Raw genomic sequence first — 17,856 nt, forward strand, 5'->3', positions numbered from 1 at the left:
TTTCAGATGAGTCAGAAAAGAAATCCCAGGGGGTGCTCCCAGCATCCTCAACAACTGCTAAAAGTGTAGCTCCTGACGTCCTGGTTTCTATGTGCACTCTGGGGCTGGGAAATCTACTTGCTTAGTTCCCACTAGCTTTACAGGGTGCCGTGGAGAGATGAGATGTGGCTTCTCCTTCTACTTGACCACACTGGTGTGGTCATTTCTCACTAGATTATCCCACAATCTCATGCTCATTGCAGTGAAATATCTATTACTGCTGCTTCTAAATGTCCCAACAGTGCTAGCAGCACCTCTCACAATATTAGTTGTGTGTAGAATCAAAGATGGCTACAAATTCCTAAGTAACTTCCCATTGAAAATCAGGCCCTATTTTTTCCTTTGAAAGTGGACTTACCTTGTGACTGATTTGCCCAAGGCATTGTGCTAGAAGTGACTTACTACACCTTTTGAGGCTATCTCTTATGAAGCTTTATGGCTTCTGTTCAGACCTCTTTCTCCCCTGGGAAACTAGTCTCAATTATGGAAAAGCCCAGCCCCTTGGAGACACTACTTTGGGCTTTCTGACATTCTAGACACTCTGCTTCACCAGCCTGAGCTGAGTACTCACTGAAGAATGGCATCCCTTCCTACACAATTGACATCCCAAGTGAATGAAGAAGTCCTCTTGGTATAGGACTTCAGTTAATGCCCCATGAGTCAGAAAAAAAATCTCCAAGTAGAACTCTCTGATATATTAAGAAAAATGGTTGCTTATCAGTACTAAATTTTGGAGCAGTTTCTTCCATACCAATAGATAATTGGTATAGCAATAATAGAAATAGCTACTGTATATTGCACATTGCTGTTTGTCAGAGCATGTTCCTTGGGCTACTTATTTATATATCTGTCTACCTACCTATCTGTATCTATATTTCTATCTTTAAATTCTACCTTCACAGTAGCCTAAAGACTGTGGAGCTTTTATTCTCATTGTACATATGAGGAAGGTGAGTCGGGCAACTGCCTCAGATCACACCTGGCAGTTGGTAGAGATACACTCAGTATGATTTTTTTCTTAGTTGTCTCCCTTCCCCATAGCCCTGGGCCTTTGTTCACAGTGAGGTTGAGGTTTAGGAGCATGCTCCTTGTTTTTTTCTTGGAATAACCTTCCCACATACCTCATTTCACTCCAACCAACAAATTCCTTCTGATCCTCGATAGCCTAGCTCTATAACTCTTAAACTGTTTCATATGAATTTACGTAGATGTCCTGCGGCTAGCATTCACTGCCTTCTTGTAGCTACATAAAATAAGCATGGTACTTAAACTCCCTGAGGCTCAGTTTTCTCATCTGTAAAATCAGTTAAAATGAATTTCTTACAGGTTTGTTGTGAAGATTCAGTGGGTGGCAAATGCTAAATATATCACATGTGGAAGGCCATGATACACACACTAGCCACTATCAAAGCTAAGCTGCAGGCTGAAAGATGGGTTCCACTATCAATTACCCTTTCCTGCATATGTCTCTGGGGTACAGAGTTGCCTGGGGCACCATTCTTGCCTTGGAGGAGCTTATAGTTCAGTGGGACAGAAAACAAGTTGAAGAACAAATATGTTAATGAGATACACGCCAAGGGATGAGGAGCAAAGTCAGAGTCTCTGAAAAGTGGCCTTAATCTCTTTGAGAAGGACAAGCAAAGAAAGAGTTCCCAGGATGAAATGATACCTACAGAATGAAAAGGTCTTAGGGAAAGAAAAGAAAACCCAGACATTCCAGGCAAGAATGAATTTGAGGAAAGAGCTGTAGGAGCCCAGGAGTAAGGTATATTGAGGATACAGGTGACATTGGTTGAAGAAGAAAGGCATGACAGGCATGGGGGAGCACCATGATTCCAAATGGAAGATGATTTCAAGGTCAGTGGGATGCTACTAAAGGGCTGAGAGCAGTCAGTGCAGATGATCTGCCTTTTAGAACAATTAATTTGGGACTGTTTTGGAAGGGACAGGTCTGAAGATAGAGAGATGGTCTTGGAGGATTTTTTTCAATATTGTAAAACAGGATGACGGTACTGTGATCCCTGAGCGGGGCATGAGCTCTGGAGTGATGGCAAAAGCAAGAGGGAAACTTGGTGATTGGTTGGCAGGGAGGGGTGCAGAAAGAATTGGAATTAGCACCTTGGTGGGAGTTAGGTGGAGTTCATATTGGTACCCCACAATCAAATACTAAGAGAATGCAAAAGAAAGGAACCCTTTTTCCCCCAAATAGAAGAGGGAGAAAAATAGGTCCTCAATGTGCAGATCACGGGTCTCCAGGAGCATCTAGCCAACCAGACCATTGCTGGCATATCAGCATGGATGACGGAAACTGAACTCTAATTGAGCCGAACCCACTCTGGCATAATAAGTGTGGTTTTTAACATAAAGCACTGCTAGAGTGAAGTTGTCAGAAAGCAGGGGGCGGGAGGCAGTAATCTGTGAGATCAAAAAGAGAAGATTAAAGCCATTTTATGTGGCTGGCAATGAGTCATTTGTCAGCAATGCCAAGAAGCTGTCAGCTCCTGGGAGAGATGATGAGGCACCCTGGGGAGAGGGCTGGGGAAGGTGTCAACCTCCAGTCACGAGAGGCCAAGTGTGGGGTAAGAAGTGTCAGTCACATCAAAGCCCTGTCCTGACCTGGGTTAGAGGGAAACCAGGGTCACAGCAGAGCTTCAGCCTGGTAACCAGTGAAACTTGTGACCTGCCCCTATCAGGAAGGAACCGATGTACTCAGCATTCTAAAGACAGTTCAGAGCTTTCCTTCCCCAGAGGATTTGCACTTTAAAAGAACCGTGGAGGGTAACATTGAGGAAAAAAGGTGGATCAGTGGTACAGGGAAAAGAGGTTTTTGAGCAAGGACCTGCCCAAGGTCACCGAAAAGTACTCCTTAGGTGAATAACCCCCGTTTCTATCCATTTGTCAAGCCTAGGGGGCGGAGGATCTCTAGAGAATGGAAGTAATTCCATGAAGACCTGCTCCAGATGCAGGGATTTTTCCAGTTTAAGAGTGATATTTTACTTAAGTTATGGTATCCCCCTCCACACTACCTACCCTCAACCTGTCTCCCTGCTTCCACTGCTCTTTTGGGGTCCATTGTCTTTACTGCACCTAAGGTGACCATCTTAAATGGAAATTCCCCTGGTCACTTTCCTTTCTCAGGCTGCATGCTTTGGTCTCTACCAAACACACTGAGATTAAGTCTCTTGTCAGTTAATGTCTATTCCTCTTTGAGCTCAGCTTAAATCTCACTTCTTCAGGAAGGTACTTCCTGACCCTTATTAAGTTGCAACATGCTCAACACATGCAGACTGTTCTGTTTCCTAATATTTTCTTTTCTTTTATAGTTTTTATTGTTTTTGATTGTTATTATTGTTAATATTCTGACATCCCATTTCTGAATCCATAAGAGAAAGGATCATGCTTATTTGTTGTTGTTGTTTTATTTTTTACCATTCCATCTGCATGTCTGGAAGAGTACCTAATAGTTGTAGAATGGCTATATGAAGGAATGAATGAATGAACAGCTCTTCAGTAATTCTAGTGAGCAAAAACGTTTGCAGCAGACAATATCATGGAAGTACCAACTAACCTGTGTATGGAAGCAGATGGGCAGGAAATCAAGACATCGCATCAATAACCTTCCAGCCATTTTCAGTTCTCCTTTCCATCCACACTTTCTGTTCCAGAGTAGCTTTGAGAGACTGAAGTTACAGAACACTTTCCATTAGAACAGTGGTTTTCAAAAATCTCCCAAAAGGCTGATTGAAGTACAGATGACTGAGTCCTAACCCAATGCTTCCAAATTAGTAGGTCCAAAATAGACTTTCAGAACTTACCTTTTGGAAAGTTTATAAGTTATACTGATGCTGTGGGTAAAGGGGCCACACTTTTAGAAAGATTGCATTAGATATAATTTCTGGAAACAAGGACTCTGCCTTTATTTTCTTTCTTTTTTTTTTTGGTACTGGGGACTGAACCCAGAGGTGCTTTACCATGGAACTACGTGTTCAGTCTTTTTTATTTTTTATTTTGAGACAGGGTCTCACTAAATTGTTCATGTCCTTGCTAAATTTCAGAGGCTGGCCTTGAACTTGTGATCTTCCTGCCTCAGGTTCCTGGGTTGCTGGGATTACAGGTGTGTGACACTGTGTCTAGGAAGACTCCACTTTTCACATTTGCTATTGTTACATTCTAATTCTATTATATAAACATGTATACTGCTATAAAATATAAATCCAAATATATATTGAATAAATGAAAGAAACTTTGTAGTCACCTGTGCCCACCATATAATTCTGTCGCCAGAACTAACTCCTCTTTTCTGTTTCAGCTTCATATCACATGATGAACTGCATTACAAGCTTCCAGCCCCACTAGCCACTTGACCTTCTCTGGGTAGCTTTTATGTTCCATCTACCCTCCCAAAGAAACATTATATATACTTGTTTTTCAGTTTCTACTTTGGTCTGGAGGATGCTTGATAAATCCCTTTAAATTACGGTGTTAATGAGTAATGACAGGTCAACAATTTATGTTTCCAAAGAGAAAATTTATTCTAACATCTGATTAGACATTCATGTCCAAAGAACATTGAATAATAGTGGTAACCAACCTGTCTAAATTGCTTGCTGGTTGAAATAAGCTTTCATACACATTATTGAAAAGTTTTATTTAGCAAATAATACAACATTGTAAAAACTGTGCAATATATAACCTGACCACTTAGTAGTGGAAATGATTTCTCTGTATTTTACAAGCATCTATACATATGGAATATAGATACTTGGTGTGCTATTTGCTAATTATGTTGTTTCTTATCTATCCTTTAAAGATCTTGATTGAGAAAATATTTTGATATAGTAGATAGATTTGCTTACATATGAAAAATAAATGCATGCATACATACATATCTACTTATGTCAGACATGGGTACAGATATAATAAAGATGTATGTGTCAGAAATCCTAAACTTCCAGTTTTCATCATTGAGTCCATATGAATCTAGTTTATTCTATGAAATAGTGTCTACTTTAACAACAATGGTCAGTTTCCATACATATTAGATTGTGGTACTTGCCTCACTCTCATGACATAAATCACTATTAGGGACCTAATTTTTTTTTTTTTTTTTTTGGTGGTAGTGGTAAGGCATTACAATGCTAAGCAATTTACCTGGCTGGTTTAATTTAGAATCACTTCCATGCTTTCCCATAGATCTATGTTAAATCTACAGCTGAACAATTTAGAAATTGGTGGAATTTCCCACCCTGTGCCACATGTACACACACATGGGCTTTCAACACTGATCAGTTCATCTGTGGGCTTGGCTCTACTTAAGGAAAGTCGAATGTTTTCTTTCTCTTGAGTCAGATAGGTACTTCTGAAAGTAAGAAATGAAGAGAAGGACAAGTGCATAAGGTATGTTCCAGGTGCCTTCATAGGTTTTAATGAGCCTGCACCACCCCTAAGTGGTGGTAGAGATCATTATTCTTTCCAGAAAGATTAGGCAAAAGGGAGAAATGGGGTGGGTGGAGAAAAGTCTGAAAGTGAATTTCATGTTTGAGGTTACATACCTAGCCAATGAAGAAGAATGGATTAAGACATGGGTCTGTTTGTCTCTAAAAGCCATGTTGTCTGTCTGAGCAAGGGCAGCACCCACAGTGGACTCACCTTGGTGACCACATGTTAGAGAAATGACAACCAAACAGAAGCTAGAGATAGCCTTCCAATGATGTGCCTTTGTTTAACTCCAAAGAACTGTGCAGTATCTCTTTCCCTACCTTAATTTCAAGATAAGGGTTTTATATTACTGTTAGGAAACTTTTGGGGACATCTTTTATCCCTACCTCCTATCTCCTTCATTTTGTTTATCTTATGTTGAGCATCAACCCACGTCCTTCTTATCCACGGATCTTCTCTGATTCTGTCTCTGGAAGTTACTTTCTTCATTTGTTTGTTCTAGAATTCTGTGTCATTCATCTAGTATTTAGTAATGTGCAATTGATAACTTTTAAGTGTCCAGGGATATTAGAGATGGTGGAAGAGAAATAAGAGGCTGGAAGTTTAGAAAAAGCATTGATATTAATTTATTAATTTGTTCAATTAAAAAATTGATTAATTTTCAATTAACTGATTTTATGATTTACTTTTCAAGATAAGATGGGGGATTTAATTTGTATTTCTAACCAATTATCTTGAAATTCAATTTCTTCCTCTGTTAAATGGGAATAAAAATTCTTTACATGCTTCCTTCATGGAGCTAATGTGATAGCATTACACCATAAAATGATATTCTGATGGTTTCAAAATCCCCAAATTTTAAAACATAAACACATAATAGCTATCATTAGTATTACTGTTAGAGCAAAAACCAAAATAGTAACAAAAATCCATGAATCCATGAACCACTTCAAAACAAAACAAAATAAGCAAACAAACAAGCATAAAAACTCCTATTTAAGTTAAAACTGTTAGAAAGCTGCCCATGTTGATCATACATGCTTTCTTTGCAGGTCTGGTTTATTTATGAATTCTTAGTAAAGTCCAATTTATCTGTATACTTTAAAAATATTTTAGAACCAGTAAAGATTTTAACAAGTGTCAGCCTATTTTTAATAGGTTTTCTAGGCAGTAAAGATTAAACACAAAGTTACCAGTGGGAATAAGGAAAAGACAGTTTAAACTATTCATGGAATGACATTATCCAGGAGTTCATAAAATCTGTTTAGCCATATCCAATTGCTTGCCAAGAATACACAAATCATTCTTATTTATATTCAGTTCTTCATATGTCAGTAAATTTGCATGTACTAAAATGGAATTTAAAAAAATGAACATAGTCTAAATCCTTCTTTCTCCAGTGTAGGGAATTTGAGAACATCTGTAACATTAGGAAGTTGGACTAGACCAGGAATAGAATGTGCATGGCAAGCTGGTCGAATGTTGCCCAACTCCTTGCCCATGGCAGACATCACTAATGGATTACAGCACTTTGCTACTGAGATAGAAGTAACCTGAGAATCATTATCTTCTCATTGCTCTCAGCAATGGCTATTAATCAACTGGAGCTTTGTCATTATAGAGTGTCTTAGATTTCATCATTTAACACTGACATTTTCAGAATATATAAATGCAATGAATTTGCCTAAATCCTAAAACTCATTTTGCTTGAAAACAAACAAACAAATAATTTTTTTTTCCTATTCTCTGGAAGTTGGTCACAAATTTCAGCATTTGAGTGGGTATTTCTCATTTAGCTGTCTTCTCTGCTCCCCATTCCATGAATGGTACCGGTGTCTCTCAGTAGGAGATGCCAAGTAAATGAAGCTACCCAGCAGGAAACCCTGTTTGGTAATTCTAACAAGGCTTGAAGAATTGGTTTCCTCATTAGAAGCAACAAAAGCTTCCTGTATGGTAACTTCAAAAGTTCTGGGCACCAATTTGATGGGGTACTCTACCTGAACAAAATATTGAAGCTTAAGGAATACAAATAAAAAACAAATACTTGGTAATGAAGCATTCCCTGTGAGTATGGGAGATAAAAATTCCATTTTCTTGTAATGCATTGTCTAGGCTGACAGATTTTAACCCTAGCAAACAAAGGAAGGACTTTATCTTCTGAATGAGAATCACCACTGGATGACTCCCACCAGGTACCCGAGTCCTTCATGTGCCATTTCATTTAAATCACAATAATACTTGCTTTTAGTCAAACTCTCCTAAGTGCCCAGGACTTGTTCTAAGCATTTTTCTTAAATTAACTCATTTAATCCCCAGCAACTCTCTAGCATATTATTAGCATAGTTTAACAAATGATGAAACAGAAGCAAAGAGATGTTAAGTACATGATAAAAGTCACACAGTAGCAAGGGACAGAGCTTCCATTAGAATCCATGAAGTCTGGTCCCAGGATCTGAGCCTTAACTACTCCATCTCCTCCTCATTCCTCCTCCTATCTTTTTTTCCCTCTTTATCCTCCTCCTCTCCCTCTTTCTATCCCCCTCTCTCTCTCCCTCTCTCTCTGCTTCACCTCACTACCTCACAGTATTCTTGGGATCTCTTTTTAGCTCTTAATAGAATTCTGTTCTTTAAGTGGAGTTTTAAAAAATTGTGATCCTTAGTTTATTTTAATCCCATTTCAGCAGTTGACAATTGGCAGTAAATTGTTCTTATGTTCATTCCTGCCACATAGACACCCTGGCCCCCATTTTGCCATAATTAGACTTGTGCTTTTCCTCTTCTTTTCTGCCTTATATGTGTAGTGTGTGCTCATTTATGTGTGTGCATATGTTAAACACACAAATAAAAATGTGTACATATATAGGTCACCCACATTCATGGCGACTTATGGTTTTGGGGTTTGGGGGTTTTGGGGTTTTGTTCCTCCGTCATAAACAATGTTTCCATTCTACCACCATCCTCTAGAGAAGACCAATAAAATTTGACTCAGGAAGAGAGAGAGAGAGGGAAAAAAATCCAGGAGGCGAAAGTAATATGGGGAGAAAATGAAAGAGATTTAGTGCAGCTATCAGCCGACCGTTGTGCTGTCTTTAAGAGTCTGTTGAAACAACATAATAAAAGGTAATAAAGGTTGGATTTATAGCCTACCTGGTGGAAATGGTTTCCTGTTTGTATCTTGCAGCCCACTGCCTGTTTTTTTCTTGGGAGTGGGATCTTTTTCCCAGCACCCCTTCCCACCCTTGGGCTCAAGAAACCTCAGGGCATCCAAATCAGGTTGGCAGGTGAGGTAAACACCCTTCTGGCTCCTTCTCTTCCCTTTTTTGTCCTGCGATTTAATGACCCAGTGATGATCTCATAAATGCTGCATTTGGACCAATTTGCCTAGGAGAATTCTCAGTCATCACTGAAATAGACAAAGGAAACTTTAGACCTTGATAATGGTCACACAGCCCTCAAAGGACCAAAGGCTTGTTATTTCACCTTGAAGTTCAAGTAACTGCCATAACTTACATCAGTATGAATCGGTTTTTTTGAGAGGAAGATGGCGTGCATGACCCACGTAGCATGGGGAAGTCGATCATCAGGACGAAGGAGTGGCATTTACCCTCAAAAGGTTTAGATATATTTCAAAAGGCAGTTGGGACAGAGTTCAGTCTCCTGAGTTGGTGGTGTTCTCTGATACCATTTGTTACCTCCTTCATCAAACACTGATTCAGCATCTGCATTATGCCAGGTCACATCCCGGTGGCAAGGCTACTAAGTGAGAAAGACCATTCATGCTGACAAACCCAGTCTAAGAGATACCTTGCCACACAGGACAAGTCCATGTTGGTGCATGGGTACAGGGTTCAAGTGGGACAACATGAGGTGGAGGCTCAGCTAACAGGATGCCTGCAAGTACAGAAGGCCCTGGATCTAGTCTCAAGGACTCACTTGAATGTAATAATGAACTAATAAATTAAAAGAGTGGAGAGGAAAGAGAAATCTGAAGGTACAAATTTAAGATCTAATGTGCATGTGAGCGTTCATTTCTTTCCCTCTTTGAACCTCAGTGTCCCTGTCAGTGTGCTAAGGCTGTCTCTAAGTTCTCTTCCATCACTGAGATTCTAGGTTACACTAAGAAAGGTAAAAGAAAAGTACCTTTTTTCCAGGTCTCGGATCTTTAGCAGCAGGTCTGGGGTTCCCCTCATTTCTCCCTAGAAAATAAGGCCATTTTCTTCAGACTGTACCCTTTTACACTGCTTGATTTTAGTCTTGGTCTGGGTGGGGGAGCGGTTGGAGGGCTGAGATTATTTTGCAAGATAGAAGTTACAGCAGTCACTCCCTTTCCCCTCCTGAACACTGGTTGAGGACAAGAGGAAAGCCAGGAAATTCCAGGGGAGAAGAGGAAATGGAGCCTCTGGAGGAAGCAAGGAGCAAGGGTGCCAGCAGCAAATTTCTGAGCCCCTGGAAGACAGACCTAATTATTAGAATATGAGTCATGATAATAGGCTGAATAAATCCCCGGAAAGTCAGGGCTAATGGTGTCTGCTGCAGCCACATCATCCACACAGAGGTGCATCCCAGCCAAGGCTGCGCTAATTGTTAGACCCAATCAGAGAGGCCAGGAGCATGAAATGAAGGATTAGTTCAGGAGGGTGAGTGCCAGCCTCTCTGGGGACCCTGGCTGGCTATAGCTCCTTGTGGGAGGGCTGGCCAAGGTGAGGATGGCCCTGTAGAGGGCTGATGCTCTTGCAGTAGATTCACAGGCTGGATCTGGGGGCTGGTGACCTCTGCACCCTGAAGTTACTGAGGGGATCCTGGGATCCTTCTACCAGAGAGAGTTTCATGCCATAATCCCCTTCTCCCAATTGCTTTCCATTATTTTCAGTTTTCTCTTCCTTGCTGTTTTCTAGTTTCTTTCTCTCTCTCTTTGTCCCCTTTCCTTCCTGCTTCCTGTGCTTCTTGTCTTTTTCTCCCCTTGCCACTCTCCTCCTCAACCTTCTCTCTTCCTTTTTCATTTTTCCTGATTTTTTTAACACCTCCTAGATGGCCCATCCTTTTCCTTCTACTTTCTCTCCTAGTTTCATTTTAAAATTTCTTTTCAAAAATGTTTCTCTTTGGGGCTGGGGATTTAGCTCAGTTGGTAGAGTGCTTGCCTTGCATGCACAAGGCCCTGGGTTAAGTCCCCAGCACCATCACCAAAAAAAAAAAAACAAAACAACAAAAAACAAAAAACAAAAAAAGTTTCTCTTTATTCTGTCTCCTAGACTCTTTCTTGTTTATTCCCTTATTTTTTTCTGAATCTGTTCTTATTTTTCTTGTCCTTTTCCTTCTCTTATCCAAGCTTAGGAAAGTAATCTTGGATTTTTTCCAACTGGATGAAGGAGGCCACCACCTCATTCTCAGCAAAATACCTTCATGGTTTTTGGATCCTCACAACAAATGAATTTTTTTTCCTAAAAAAGCTCCAAAACACTAAGTGACAAGCCAATGCCACACAACTCTTAAATAGAAATTGCATCTCAAATTTGTCTGAAGTCAAATTTTCCATACAGAATATGAAATTGTATGTGTGTGGCCAGAAAACAAACCTTGGGCTCAAAGATGATATTGTAGGGTTAGAGGTACCTTCCTAAGAGTAGAAAAACTGTTACAGTATCAGGCTTGTCCGTCACCTTTCCTGTCCCTAGGGACTCATTTATTCAACATTGAGTGGCCGCCATAAGCAAGCTTGACCCGAGGATGTTCTTGACCCGAGGATGCAGAACCAAATGACTCACCACAGGTCACTTGCATTCTCCTGGGAGTGATAGTCCACAAACAACTAAGTAAGTACTTATGTAGAACAAAGAGGTAAGATGTAGGTGCCCGCTTCTCTGGGAAGCTGTGAGGTAGGTAATGGGACTGGTGAGAGAGGACATAGGGAATTGTTAGATTGTTAGAACTTTGGTGCTCATAAATTTTTTTTTCACTGCTATTTTTCCCCCATTTAAAAAAAAATGTGTGTGCTCAAACCATACCTTTTCTACACGCTAATACTAGTTTCAAATACACAGTGCAAAAACTATTCTATCCAAAATAGTATCACACAGAGGACTAATATTGAAGTTTCACCGGGTGTTTATAAAATCTCCGTGAAGATTTCTTCCTTTATGATTTAAGCTTGAACCTGACTTTTTGCCTGACTCTCATTTACAGGATACACCACTGGCCAAGAAAATCCCCCAAGATTCTCATTGCCAATGTTCTCTGAATTAATTTTAGTTACCCAGAGGCTCAAGAGGCCATTGCAGCTGAGCAATGGGTCCTAGCTACCATCACTCCCTATCTCATCAGAGTATTTCAGACTTCCCTAGGACCTCTAAATTGAGATATTTCTCCCTTTTTATTTCATTCTCTGTCTGCCAGTGATTGGCTTGTGTCACAAGCTCAGCTGCATGCCCGATGGGCAGCAGTCATTAGAGGATATTACCAACTGGCAAACAATGTGGACTTTTAGTTGCAAGACTTTCCAATGCTTTGGGTTTGTCTTTACTGTTGGAGGACAGCACTTATTTAAGTCCCTTTGAAAACAAAAATCTCTCAGAGACAGTGAACATAATGCATGATGGCTGCCCCAGGCCTATAGTCACACTTTACCTAATTACCAGAATGCTATTTGCCTCCATATGCAAATACCGTCCTTCCTTCCAAGCCCAGTCCAAAGGGTACCTCCTCCATGGTGCATTATTGATACAATAATTATATCCCCATCTTCCAAAGTCCTGATATTTATGTGGGAAGCTGACTGACATCTTGAAGCTCTGCTATCAAGGACATGCAGGAATTTGATGGGTGGTGTTTATCCTGTATATTCTTAATTCTACCACTGGATATTTCTTCCAGCACCAAAGATCTTCAAATTTGCAACAGATCTTTTGACTTTGGTCTTTTTTTTTTTTTTTCAATTTCTAGGTCAGTGAGTTTGAGAGAGACAGATAAGCAAACAATAATTAGGGAAAATGTTGCAGAATGCAGTGGAGCACAGAGTTGGGGATGTCCATGAACCTGAGATGAGGTGGGTGAACTTGGAGGATGTGGCAGGTGGACTCATTGCTGAAGGGGTTGTTTGAGTGGGGAAGGTGAGGTGGGCATGGTGGATAAATGAAAGAACCTGAGCAGGATGCCAATGCAGGGGAGGCTGGCAGGCTTGGGGCCCAGCAGATACTATAAGAAGCTCTTGTCAAGTGTATGCATGATATTGCTTCTTCAACACTACCTCACAAATTAATTGTAAGGATTATATGTGATAACTTAAGTAGTGTCGAACAGAGTGCTTGGTGTAAAATAGGTACCAGAAAAACCTTAATTCTCAACTCTCACATCCTTGCTCTTACATTTCTTTTCTTTTTTGGTCATTCCAATCCCTGGTACCTGATAGGAAGTAGCTGTTCAATCTAGTTACATTGAATTTAAGTCAATTCCTTGCCATGGGTCCCAGTTTTAACTTCCTTTTTTGTCCTATGAATACCCCAAAGAACAGAAACGGGGCAGCCTATTTTCCAAGCCTCCCTCTCCCTCTCTGCTTGGGGAGATAGCTTGTGTCTTCTCTGCAGTCTGTTTCTCTGCCTCTGGGGAATCTCCTCTCATGTAAATCCTGCAATTAGAGGCTCCCACCCCCTCCACTAGAGCCGCATCTGCCTCCCTAGATATGCGCCCATTTGATTGTGAAGAGATAATCACAGGGGCTGCTGCAGCCTACAGCTTGGTGAAGACAGAAATTCTGAATAAATTTATGGTTTCACGAGCAGGGATCCCCCTCTCACATCATATCGTTGCTTCCTGTCTGCCTGCACTTTTGGGTTCAAGGCGCGCAAAATCCTGATTATCATTTTATTAAAAAAAAAAGAGTATATAAATTAGGTTAGAAGTACAAATATGCCCTTTTGGGTAAATGAAGACTGTGAGGGTCAGAGATAAAGCTTTTGACTGAGGTCCTGATGTTGAGCAGCCCTACAGTCTAGCACAGCCTTCGGGTTTTTACTGCCTGAGTTTATAGCATAGGTGGGAGAAAGCGAGACAGCCAAGCAAAGGAGTTGTCTCTTGAGATTTTTTAGTTTTGATTTGCATGTGTGTGTGTGTGTGTGTGTGTGTGTGTGTGTACATCTATATTTATTAATTTGAATTATATAGTCAAATTAACTGTTAAAAATATTAGAGACGTGCATATGATTAGAAATGTCTAAAATACATTAATGCATTAAGAAAAATCCAAAGTCACTCATTATATCACCATCCAGAGGTAATTTTTGGTTGACACTATAATGTGCATATACATTTATATGAAATTTTTATGAAACCAAGTAATGCACATGAGCACACATAGTGTGCTTATTCACTTAGCTTTATACTATAAATGTGTCCCCAGGCCATTCAGTATTCTTCAAAAACACAATTGGGTTGACTCCATTATTATTTGAAGCTATGTCATGGTTTCATCTCTTTGCCTTTTAATTTGAGGAAAAGAACAAAACAAAAAGAGACTGGCTTCAGAAAAAAGAGCTGTGTTCTGGTTCTAATTCTTCCACTTATGCAGCCTCTGCCCTGTGTGTCTCTGTTTGCCCATCTGTGAAATGGGGACGAAGGTCACCTTTTAACCTGCCACATAGCCTCCTTTGGAGTTCCTGTGACACTGTAGTGACTCCATTGATGGGTTTACCCAGGAATGTGGGATTGTGTGGTGCCACCTCGATAATGGTGTGGGAGGAGCCCTACTGATCTTTTTAATCAGTGAAACCCCAAAACCTCCAGGACGGAGGCTTTACCTCTACCCGCTTTGAGGTGTGGGACAATTCATGGGCAGCACTTCTACTCCAACTGTCCTCTGGCTTTGTCTGTCATGATGAAAGATGACCAGTTATTATTTCCTACCTTTGTGTTTGGGAGGCCCAAAAGAAATCAGTAGCTGCATCAAAATAGCTGCTGTTGTTGTAACAGCTTTTTCATTGATGGATGAGGTGTTTGGTATCGATTGTTAGCATCCGTCCCAGGGAGGCTGCATTGTGGGGAAAGCACTGGGAACATCACCACCAAAGCCTGCTGCATGCTGAGTGGTGTCCCTGAAGCTGGGCGAGAGTGTGTTTGGGCTACAGAGGCATCTTGCTTTTGAGAATAGATGTGCATGTATAAAAGGTGTTTTCAAAGGCATACCTTATAAAGCATATACTGTCCTCTTATTGGATTATTTGGTAATATAAGAGATTTAAAAATTTCAGCCCCCAATTTGATATTCAGTTGGCTTCTCAGTCTTTGTCTTTCAATATGTTTGGTCATCCTTAGCCATCAGTACCTAAAGGCAAAGTGTGAACCTATAATAAAGGTTCTGTCATGTCTTAAATTAATCTTGTAAAATGTCAGAGGACTTGTTAATATTTTTTTCCCCTTCCGTTTTTTCTTCTTGCCTTTTATATTTCACTCTCCTGGCTTCCAGGCTTGAGTTACTTCCTCCCACTCTTTCTGTCTTCAGAAAACAAAACCAAAAACTTAGTATTTCCTACATTTAGAAGAATGAGGTGCTAAGGCATTGTGAGAAAAGAAAAGTTTTTGAGAAATGCACTGATGTGGAATTATAGACACATTGAGGTTCTCATAAAGTAAGAAAGAGAAAAAATTGGAAAGACGTCAGAGAAAGTTGTGGATAATAGAGGGACAGGACCTTCATCTGTTACAACTTAAAGAGACCCTGGAACACAAATCCTCTGTTATATCATTTATGGAGGAATTTATGCCAAAAAGTAGAAACTACTAGTCCAAGATTTCCTCTTCATAATCAGGCCAATGCTTTTCATTTATTTTTATGAGGTTTTTTTTTTTTTTCATCTGAACATCTCAGGTGTAAACCCTGGTCCAGCTACATACTGTTTATTAATTTACCTAAGCTTTTCAAATCTTGGTTTTCTTATCCACGAAACAGTTGACCTTGCAGGGAAACTGCCAGCACGGCTGTGCCATGACTTTTGCAGTGTGGCTGGCCTGGTAGTGTGGGATGCACACTCTCCCGTGCTACCCTCAAGCCAGTATTCTCCTTGGAAAGTCACAGGCACTACCAGGAATCACATCCCCTCCGTTTAACAGATGGATGGAGAGTCATTTTGGGGAGGTTGTTTGGGTGTTTGAATCAGATGCTAATGACAACTCACTTTGGCAGAGAAACAAACTCGGACCAGTGGGGTTCTTGGAATATTAGTCCTATTTGTCAACAAAAGAATCAATCCGTCAGCAGGACCCACTGAGCAGGCATCTCACACGCAGAGCTTCAGAGACACAGATGTGGCAAGTGCGATCCTCTCATGGTGAGTCTGAGACCAGGACTCCCTTCTTGTTTCTGAATGATGCCCGAGCTCTCCAATGCTCTCACCCCACCTGTAGTCCCCATGATCCCTATAGTTTTAAAAATTTGTAGCTCTAAAAGGGATAATTATTTGCCCAACATCACAGAGTGAGCTGGGAGTGAATGCTGGACGTAATCTAACTTTCTGGAACTCAGTGAACATGATTTATTTCTCAGAATAACCCTCTTTGCAAAATGCTGGTCACCTCAGGTATTCACTGAGCCTGACTTCCTCCTCGTGAAATGCACTTAGACAGGGAGAGGAACATTTGGTGGGTTTCTCTACAAAAGAAAACATTTTGCCAATGAATGTGTGAGGGTGTGTAACAGAAAATGAGACAGAAACAGGTCCCAGGAATTGTGAGACAGGGACTGAAATAGCAGATTGAGGGCAGAGAACAAAATCAGAAACTGAAATTGAGAGAGGAGAGAAGCTGAGAGAGATGTGCTGCAGAAAAAAATTTGAGAGGACACAGAGGCCCAGAAAGATGGTGAGAAAACAGAGCCAGACACTTCAATAACAAGAGAAAAACACGAGAGAAGAAAGAACTAGCACAGATGACAGGAAGGCAGGGAAACCTGGAATGAAAACCTAGCAGCCAGAAAAATGTGTGCCTCTTGCCGCCAACAGCCAGCAGCAGGGGGCATCAGAGCTCCATGGATCTGAAAAGATACAGCAGGAGAGCGTATTAGAAGAGATAGAGTGAAAGAAAAATTGGAGGTAGAGAAAAGGCCCGAGAAACCCACCTTGTGACTTTGAGACTGGAAAAGAGTGAGTTTTGATGCTTGGGGGGATCCGTTTTCAGTGGAGCAGTCAGTACCCCAAGCGTCTTCCCGGTCCATATTGACACAGAAGGTATAGAAATGGTTGTTGGAAATATATTGAAGGTTTTCCCAAAGAATAAGTCCAAAGGACATGGTCTGTGCTTAAGGGAAGTGCTTATCAACACTTAGGCACTGTATTAGGCAGAATTTATTCAGTAGCAAATGGAATATTTAATTGGTGTTAACTTATCCAAACATCTTCCTCCACTTCACCTCCCCCCAAAACAAAATTATTAGGAACCTACTGGGAAAGCTCACGGATAAGGAAGTGATAGGAAATAAATGAAGGAAAGACCAAAGGACTGATATCAGGACACTGTTTTCTTTGTCTTTCCTCCTCATTCCTGCTGCCAGTCTCATTCCCCCAGCCTTCTCTCTCCACTCCCTGTTTTTGGTAGTGCTGGGGATGGAACCCAGGTTCTCCAAAGCATGTTTTTGCTACAAAGCTACATCCTCAAGCCCAACAGCCTTTTCTGTGCAGCTTCCATTTCATCTGGTATCTGCTGTTCTATTTCTCTAGAAAAATCAAGACAAGAACTCACTTCCCATTTTAATTAAAAAAAAACTGCAGAAGAGGGTTCTGATTGGCTCAGCTTGAATTATGTGCCCAGGTCTTGGGCCAATCACATGAGAGAATTAATCTGATTGGCCAATTTGAACAATGCACTGTTCTTATTCGGGCCTGAAGATGGGGGTGGGGAGCATTGGGGAGCAAATGGTTTGTTGTTAAAAAGAAGGATTAGAATCATGACCTCTGACGTTGCACCAATTTATACCTACTACTAACTGCACCTTGAGGAAATGAGTTGCCCGAATTACTGCCTTGTCAACTCCAGGAGTAGCTATGGTGGAAGACACAGCAACCATCATTCTTCCTAACAGGTGTGCAGGCTAGCTTCCAGGTGAAATGGACCAAAGGCCAGGGTCAGGAACTTACTTGGGTGTTAGTTTTAACAACTATATGGATTTGGGTACATTTTTTGGTACCTCTCTAGACTTAAATATTCCCAACTATAAAATAAAGATATTTGACTAGGTTTGCTTATTATTTTTAACCTCTTTTGTAGTCTTAGATATCTTTGGAGTAAATATAGATGCCTTTACTGCCTTCCCTATGTGGGGAGTCCTGAATCCTCTAGAAGTCCATCCCCAGGTTCTAGGATAAGAAGTCTTGGATTAGATCATCTTCAAGGTGGTATCTG

The sequence above is a fragment of the Callospermophilus lateralis genome, chromosome 11, assembly GCF_048772815.1.
Source record: "Callospermophilus lateralis isolate mCalLat2 chromosome 11, mCalLat2.hap1, whole genome shotgun sequence".
NCBI classification, from domain to species: Eukaryota; Metazoa; Chordata; class Mammalia; order Rodentia; family Sciuridae; genus Callospermophilus; species Callospermophilus lateralis.